Raw genomic sequence first — 9807 nt, forward strand, 5'->3', positions numbered from 1 at the left:
GATATGGCAAGTTGTACAAATTAGCCCAGGCACCGTTACTCCTAGATAAGATATTGTCCTCAGACAGCCCCCAGATCCTTTTTAGCGTTACTGGCTTTTTCCACACAAAAATAAATGGGAGGTCTCCTGCGAAAATATCTCCTCTATAAAATGAAAGGAGGGAAAGGGAGCTCGGGGTTAGGGAGCAGGGAAATCATTTACGGCACTTTGATGAAGTGTCCGTTACTCCTGGCAACAAACAACTTAACAGGTGCCTTAAGAGAAGGAGTTGTCCTATAATTGTAAAAGCTTTTTTGATCATTTAACCTGCACATCCAATCAATCAGTAGAGGAAGTAGACACACAAGCACACACACATACCGAAACTGCACAGTGCACGAGCAAGTATACACGTATAACACAAAAGGTTAATAGCTGAGAGAGAAACTGGGGAAGGTCAAAAAAAATAAGTGGAGAAGATGAATAGTAAATACATTGACAGCAATGTTTCACAGTAACCAGGGCTCTATAGGGCTCTATATACAGTTAAATATAATGTTCTGTTACTTCACTTACAAAGTTAATGTATTTTAAGTAAATTAAAATTATGTAAATTATGAGGCTAATATGTGCTGTCTATTATAAGTGTGACTATTTTTTTTTTTTTCTATTTTATCTTTTATGACAGAAACAGCCCACGTAACATGGAACATGGTATTTTCCAATTCTGATTTGGGCAATCTAGCCGCGGGAATCAAACAAATAGCAGATAAACATGTCTTTCCCCTCAATCCTCCTTTTAATCTTATCATCAGTTCTCTGTCTTCCACTGTACGTTCAGGATAGTGACCACTTCGCACTGGAGTCTGATATTGGCCACATTTAAAAATCAATGTGAAAAGCCTAACAGAAAACTTGAGCACTACGGCCTGCAGTTTGAATGTAACCTAAATATGTGCCACATGATGTAATAAACACTGGCATAGTCGTCTCTAACACATTCATTTGATTTTATTAAATTGTTTGCTGCAACAAAAAAAAATTGCTCCTCACCACCAATTTCTATGGGTGATTTATACTTGCTCAAAATGGCAGAGTGACACTCTCATTAAAGGCCTATAGGACGAGGAGGGGTCGTAGGAGTTTTTGACAGATGAGCCTGATGGCTCTGAGAATGGCACAGTACCTCAGCAGCTGGTAGTGGACCTGGCGCCAACTGCCCATCTAGGGCTGGCAGCTTGCTCTAACATGCCAGTCGAGACCTGCGAGGGCTCAGCTCATGACCAGTGTACTGCCAGGGGGCTATCAGATGCCAAACCTTCACAGCCAGGCTTTCAGATGGAGCAACTGAGGCATTAAATCTAATGAGAACCAACTAGAAGTCATTCAGTAGTAGACAGTTTTACTAGAACTATAATAAATGAGCAGCAAAAGCCATTTGGCAGTTTGTACCATTTTTACGAGATGAAAAATGAATCAAAAGAGTATTTCAGTGCAAAACCTAAATGAACTGTAAATGTTGACAATGTGGTATATTGCATTCCAGTTAATCATCTTTAAAACTGTTCATCAATTCAAGTCTTCAATATTTCCCTACTGATCTAGTTCAATTAAAATTAATCATGTGGTCATTATTTGGAAAAATACTCTTAGTACTTTGTGTGACTTCCAGCCTATCTGAAGTGAATTGAAGTTCCAACTGAATTTTTGTCTGAGTTCTCTAAATCTCATAATCTCTACATTACAACTTTAACTGTGTATGCTCAAAATCCTTGTCCAAAAGCAAATTCTGATAACAGACTGCCTGTTGCATCATGGAGTGTCTAAACATTAGTGGGAGCTGAATGACATGGCATATGATTGCATGTTTGCTTGGCGAAAATTAGCTTGACTGCATCTTCACAATATTAGTGCAGTAAGTGGTATCAATCAAGTTAATTTATATGACTCAACCTCTATATAAAAAGGCAAAACACCTGCTAATGCATTGGAGAGACAATTGGAGGTTTATAAATCATGGCCAGGTTACAAAAAAAAGCATACAAATGTATAGATGTAATAATTTGTTGGATAAAATATTCAAGGAGAAACGTAAAGGATTTGTTAAAAGAAAATAAGCAAGAGAAAGGCCATCACTTGAGAGGGCTTCATATAGTGTCAGGTCTACCAAAGGTCACCAGAATATTGTTTTCAATATAGAGCAGAGTGGGGCTATACAATCTATAGTCATGTACTTTGTTGATGTACAACTGCAATACTTTGTGCTTGTAGAAGTGAGGCAAATGTTAAGAGTAAAAGCCTGCAAAAGATCTTTGCTTCAGCACAGAGGTAATTGCTAGATTAAAACTAAATAAATCTAGTTTAAATTTAAATTAAGAATGGCAAAATGTGCCATTAGTCACAATGGTGATCTTTGTATGTCTAAAAGGTGTACCTATTGTAAGTCGTTTATTTCATAACATTCTGACAAGTAAAGTAAATAAATATAATAAATAAAGCATTGTGCTGTAATTCATATTTAAGGCCATCAGCCCTTTAGGCCAGCAAACCATCAAATCATTTCAGTGTACTCCAAAAGAAATGAGGGAAAAAATAAAAAACAATTGATAAAAAATGCTATGTTGAAATGAGAAATTAGTTTTGCCAACTTTAAAATGATTTCAGCTCTTTTGATATTTCTAAAACTCAACAGAAGACAGAAGACTTTATGGAGCTGCAGACAGACATCCTGCAAACAGACACGCTCATGCTGACACACTCTGGCAGCGATTCCACTCGGGAAAGAGACAGACAGATCAAGAATATCGGGGGAGGGGGGGTGAGAGAACAGCAGAGGAAAACAGAGACATGGAGAAGGGAATGGAAGATCCACGGACTTGTCAGTCATGGCAACAAACACTGACAAGCTCACTCTGTGGATAATGTTTCTGTCACTGAGCGCTCTAATCACAGTGTTCTTAGTCAAAAGCAATCCCCTCATATCTGTACTCTCGCAACGTGCCGCCGAGACGTTTAGAGCAAAAACAGCTGAAAGAAAACGTACAAAAGACACGGTGTCAAGAGAGGCAGACCCACTCACATCTCTACCATTGTCACATGCTGCGAGTAGCGCACGGAGTAGAAATATGCAAAGAATGAAAGAAAGAATAAAAAAGGAGAAAAATGTCCTACACTACCCCACACCAGGTAGTGCCTGTCAGAACACATTGCCATCCTCTAATTGGGTCATTTTTGATACCACCCCTCCCCCCCTACCACACGGTGCCAGCGTATTGATGGGGAGGTGTCAGGGTGCCAAGAGCCTGCGAGGCCCTCACTGGCACCGAATCAAAGCAGGCACAAACGCTGCCCGCAGACAATCTGGCAAAGCCCGAGCACACACACACACGGGCGCAAGAACATCCAAAAACATGGCCCCATAGATCCCTGCCTGTACCACCGGGGCGTAATTGGTACATGGGCATTCCGGAGCGTTTTCAAAGGAGGGAACTTAATCCACATGTGTACTATGAAATTGGCTATTTTGTCACCCAGCCTCCCCCCCACCTCTCTCTCTCTCCCTGGTCCTCCCCCAGTTGTACAGCCATACCACCGATTTAGCACTCCTCATACGTCTTGTTTCTTTCACATCCTTCTCCGTCAACTATCAACTGCCACTCTATCGTTCTCTCTGAAATCGCCCCAGGTTTGACCACGACGTTTAAGGCTGCGAAGGCGGACAAGGATGCCTAATCTTTGCTTCGGTGGCTCAGCTTGACAAGATTTCACTCGCCCGAGTTTGTTGTTGTGGTTGTGTTTGCGCTTGTGTGTGTGTGTGTGTGTGTGTGTGTGTGTGTGTGTGTGTGTGTGTGTGTATGTGTGTGTGTGTAAGCTGGTATGTTTGTACTGTATGTATGCAAGATGTGGAGAGCCTAAGACAAATCAAATTAGTTCTTCCTGTGCTTGCGCATAAAGCTGTAGAGTTGGGTTTCAGGGTGTGGGTTGTGGATTGTGGATTGATGCGTAGAGTAGCATGTGGGTGAAGCAAAAAAAAAGCAATCACATCCCACTCCTGTCCATGGACTCAAACATCTTTACATCTAAATATTCCCCCAAACAGTAACATCCTCTCATGTTGTTTTCTGTACATTCCTGAGTGGTTGACTAACACTGTCGCGTCGCCTCTTTCCTTTGTGTGGTGGAGTGTGCCTTCCAGCCAGCCTGGCACTGACTGGCACGCCGAGTAAAAAAGCGACTCCAGCTGCTTTAGCGACCGAGGGGAACTTGTTTAATTAACCACGCTCTGGTTCCAATGAAAGGCTTGGTTTGGCTCCCAGCTGTTGACCAGTCTGTGGCACACCCCGGGGCCACTGATGATGGGGACTGGCATATCAACCCCCTGGTCCGGTCCGAAAACCACGTCACCTATAAGACAAAGATGGACCTCTCTTTGCCTCTGTCATGCCAGGATGTATCACGCCTGAGCCTTCCTTCATAAATTAAACATGAGATCTGGAGGAGTTCTTTTTAAAAAAGGAAAAGGGCCCAGAGGATGTTTCTCTGCTCAGATTCACCCACGCTGTTTTTCTTTCCTTTTTTTTTTACCCCTCGATGACTCGGACGCACTCAGACATGGAAGAATGGGGAGAAGGTATAAACAGGTGCAGAGGTGAATTAGAAAACAGTGCCCTCAAAGACTTTGTCAAGTGTGTGTGTGTGTGTGTGTGTGTGTGTGTGTGTGTGTGTGTGTGTGTGTGTGTGTGTGTGTGTGTGTGTGTGTGTGTGTGTGTGTGTGTGTGTGTGTGTGTGTGTGTGTGTGTGTGTGTGTGGGCAATCCATGCTGGCCAGAAAGAGCACTTCAAAGAACCTTCTGATGGTTGTCTGGCCCTTTCCGTGCCCTTTTGGGGACGTACTCATATGTCCGGAATAAACTCAACTTTTAAGCATTACTCATCCTGTGTGTTAAGGCTAGCTTTGGTGCATCCGGACTATTTAACATAAAGTTTCACCATGAAAATATGTATTTATATGCGTTTGTTTTCAAACCATCACAACTGGTACTATAAAAATGTTAATTTCCTATTTATTTATTTTTATAATTATTTGTTATTGCAACAATACTATTTCCCTATTGGGATAAATACATACATTATCTATCTATCCATCTATATTCACAATCACTTTAATTATCACCATATTTGGAATACAATTTGTAATTAAACTCAAAATGCAAAACTAGAATTCAACACTTAAGATTGAACTTATTTCCTCTAGTAAAGAATATCAACTGCTCCTTAGGACATGATTTTTTTTTTAAACAAAGAGCCCTGCAAGGTTGTGGATGGTGAATTTGACCCTTGGGGGTAAATACATGCAGACGCATGTAAAGACCACATCACAACAACCCCATCTCTTCATCTTAACCATTCTATAACCCAGCCCCCACCCTCCACTTTTACTACAGCCATGAATCACAGGACGGGTCTCCACTGAAGCCATCAGGGTGCTTGGGTTTATGTTTGCCTTTGTTTAATCTATTCGTAAAGCCAACACTGGCATTAAAAAAGGACCAAAATAAAAGATTTTCATTATAGCCCTGAAGTGAAATGTGTACTGGCAGTGAACAGTAACCGATTAAACTCCCCTTCAAAAAATAGCTAGGTAAAAATGAGCTCAAATTAAATGTCATGCTGCTTTGGAATTGGTGGAATACCACTTTAAATTGTAGATTTCGATACTTTCTAATGATATTCTACTTTTATTCCACGTTGTTCTTCTACTTTTAGGTGCAGAAACTTACTCAACAGTGCTAATTGTTCTGTCAGTGGGTTCCCACTCTCGTCCTAAATAAACCAGGCTTTACAAGAGAAGTTCAATGCCAAAGACACATTCTGAAAGGTAATGTCACCACCCAGCCATAGCCGAGGTCTATCTAAATCTGGTGAGAGCTGGAAGTGCCACCAAGTGAGCTCATTTCACCAGCATCAGTGTGACAGGTCGTACCATCATCGCCGAGTGCAATTGTCACCTTTACAAGTTGTCAAGCATCGTGTGTCCTTGATGCATTGATAATGCACACTGCAAGGGTGTTGTGTCGTCACCCCATCCCTTCAACGGATAGGTTGTGAACACGGGAAAAGAAGAAGCAACTCAACACCCAAGAACACTCACATGCACTACTGTATATAATATAATACTGTATTTATATATGGTTTTACTTTTTCTTGCATCTGCACAACTCCCAAAAGAGCAATGATTTAAAAAAAATACACAGCTGAACAGGCTTTTTCTGCTCTTCTCTATGGCCCAACCCGTGCAGCCAGCCTACAACCCTCACCCCCCTATCCACCTCTACCCCCTTGTCATTTTTTTTTTCGCCTCCCGAGTCCATGGCGGAGTCCACGGGAGCCCCATTTGCCGTGACATATGGCGAACAAGGCAGGCAGTACGAGCGAGTGGCCCTGTCTGGAAGTGTGACTTAGTGTCGTCCCTCAGTGCCTCTGGCAGCACAGGGACAGAGGGATGAAGGGGATGGAGGGGGAGAGAGAGAGAGAGAGAGTGAGAGAAAGGAGGTACAGACTAGAGACAGAGGAAAGGGTTGGGGAGTCGGGGGGCAGATCTGGGGGATTCATGCCGGAGTTTTCGCCCTGGAGACACACTGGCAGTCCTAAGATTAGAGGGATAATCAATCTCAGCGTGCAGCCGGCCAATCCCAGCACCCCACGGCCGGGCAAACCTGGCCTTCTCAGGTGGGGGGAAGGGGGGGGGGCAAAGAGACACTGACAGGAGGGATGGAGAGGAGAGGAGAAGAGGGGAGAAATGAGGGGAAAAGAATATGCTTTATTAAGAGTCATTTGTCCTTTAACAAGCCTTGGTGCCGGACAGGTGATGAAGCATAGCACCCCCAAACACATATGATTACTGTCATCGTTGTTTACTGGCTTAGCCGCCTCTGTCACCTCACTAGGGAAAGCCTTGTTTTGGTTGCTCCTAACACACACACACACACACACACACACACACACACACACACATGGACATACAAATACATACATACACACACACACACACACACACACACACACACACACACACACACACACACACACCCACACACACACACACACACACACCCTGAGCAGTGCAGCACCACTCTTGGTCATAGTAAGGGCTGTGCTGGTCCAATATAGTCAGCATTTGTATAAATCCAATATAATCCAAAAACAAGGAAATGAAAGAAGAAACTGAAGAAACTTTTCAAAAATATCCTTCCAAACATAGTCTTCTTATAAATACCTCTATAGGCGCACTTTGTGCAAACAAACACAATGAGAAGAGGCGACATGTCATGTGTTAACGACAGTAGCCATAGCAGCTGCCTGCTGTCATTATGTCAGCTATGTTATCTTATGCTATGGATGGAAAGAAACAAAACAACAGGATGCCAAGAGTGCTATGAGTGTTTCAAGGGGCCCAATCAGTGTTGGTTGGCTTTAACACCAAAGACTTGATAACACGCTTGCATTAGGAAATATGAAAAGGTCTTACAAACAATAAATGCAAAGAAAAAGGTTTGAAGAAATTGTCACTTTTCAATTTAAAGCATACTATGTTTATAATCTTTTGACATGAATATTTAGGATAAAAAAATGCATATTGAATTGTTTTTTTATGATCAGCAGATAACCAGAGTGTGGATATCACATTAGAGACTAAACTAGATAAAACGCAACATAAACTCAGTGTTTACGTATTCTAGTCAAAGCATTTAATGTGCCTAATGTGTGATCAAGGATTGAGTTGGCCCCTTTTCCTGACAGTAATTTTACCAAAGCTCTCAAGAGCATATATCTTCATCTAATCACTCACAGAGGAGTGCAGACTAGTTTGAATCACTTTGTCACCTTCACTAATTACCGCCAATGTCTCTCAATCCAGTGCATGCACGTACATGAATAATTGACCCCAAAATGTACCTCAAAGATGAACTAGAAAAGGAGATGTAATATCATGCAATCAGGAGAAGATTCTAGGTGTATACAACAGAGAAGAGAAAATTAAAATACAGGAAGAAAACATCCTCATGAGGCCTTTTACAGATAAATGAAATAATTAGACACAACTCCCCAGTGGCCATTCCTTTTTTATTTTATTTCTAGGGAAATAATTAGAGATTTTTTTTTTCTTTTTTTTGCAAAGCCTCTGTTTTTTCAGCTTTAATCTTTAATCAGACTGGAAGATTTCCCTTTGGGCAACAAGGTGCTTTATGTTGCGATGTAATATTCTGTGGTAATTCACAGTTGCTTTGCATCACGAGGATGCAAGCAAATCATGCATCAACCAATGTAAATGCTTTAACTAATGCATGTACAGATGTAACAAAGCAGGTATAGCACTGAAGTAGGAAAAGCTTGTTTTTTAATTGGGCCAAAAGGTCTGAACTGAGTCCCATCCGTGGTGTGGTTGGGACTTAATTATAAAAAAACATGGCTACCTATCGATACACCACAAAACCGCAGGGGGGAAGAGGGTTAAGAATAATCTTGACGCCCCGCGGGTCATCGCACACTGTAAACAACATGGATTTATCCAAAAAACAAGACAGAGAAGAAACAGAACATAAGTTGTATGAATCAATATGAGCCAAAGCAAAGAATCAAAGCTGGAATAAGGGAGATCAGGCCAAATTGGACTTTTTTGTTGTGCTTGGTCAAATACAGTGCAGCTGGAGATGAACCTCAGGAGAGAATGGCAATAACATAGTAATACTTAAGAAGAGATCGGGGGCCCCCCTATCTAGACAAAGTCAATTCAGGTTCTTATGACTCTACACAGTGGACAAAAGGGCACCGATTTGAGTCACGCTCTCAAGGTCCCTCTCAGAAGCCCACAAAGCCATTTTAATTCAGAGATAGCCATGAGTGCTAAGCCCAAGGATTTGAGGGTTAGAAATGCAATGTTTCAGCGAGTTGTTTGCCTCTAGTAGTGGTCCACAACATCTAAGGCTGTAGCTGCATGCGTGGCTCATATGTGAGCCACGCTTCCGGGCACTTGCATTAATTGAGCTTGTAATTGAATAGTTGTCTTCATTAGTTCCAGTCCCGTGCTCGCGCGTCTCGCTTACGGATTACCGGAGAAATATTTGTGCCAACGAGCCTCTTGGAAAAGCTTGTATAGGAGAAACGCTCAAGTCCTTTTTTGAGAGCTCATCGTCGTGTCGTTATATCACCGATGAGAACAACAGTCACTCACGGGCTGACCATGTACACAATGTGTGCTTTCCCGTAGCAACCCTGGTGTTGCCCAAGACACCAGAGAGATAGAAAACAGCCACGAGGAAGCGGCTCGTTGAAGGGTCATTAATATTCCTGTGAAAGTTCAGGCTCTAACACATCAGCTTCAACTGCACAAAAGCTCTTCCAGCATATGTACATGTGACCTCAACTCTAAAAAAAATAATAATTCGCAAGATCTAAATGTTATACTTGAGATCTGTGATTTAATTTAAACAACAGCAACGTGGTATGCTCATAAACCTTTGACAGGCATAATACAATATATACAAATATCTTGGAGGTATATGGGCCCAGTTCTGGCAAGGAAATACTATTCTGTTTGAATGAGAGGGGAAAAAAACAGCAACACAAATAAACAGCCTGCATATAGACAGGCCAGACATCAGCCCTGTGATGTGCTTAGGGTGGTGCAGCATGGTAGAGAAGATAAAGGGAAATTAAAGGAAAGGTCCCTGACCCTCTCCGATAGCTCTAAATGCCTTGCAATTTTCCACAGGAGACGAAAATCCTCCTCCACAAATGAAGGGCTGCGTATGACCTCTTCCAAGAGCGC

Source organism: Ammodytes marinus (genome assembly GCF_949987685.1).
Source record: "Ammodytes marinus genome assembly, chromosome: 13".
Classification (NCBI taxonomy): Eukaryota; Metazoa; Chordata; class Actinopteri; order Uranoscopiformes; family Ammodytidae; genus Ammodytes; species Ammodytes marinus.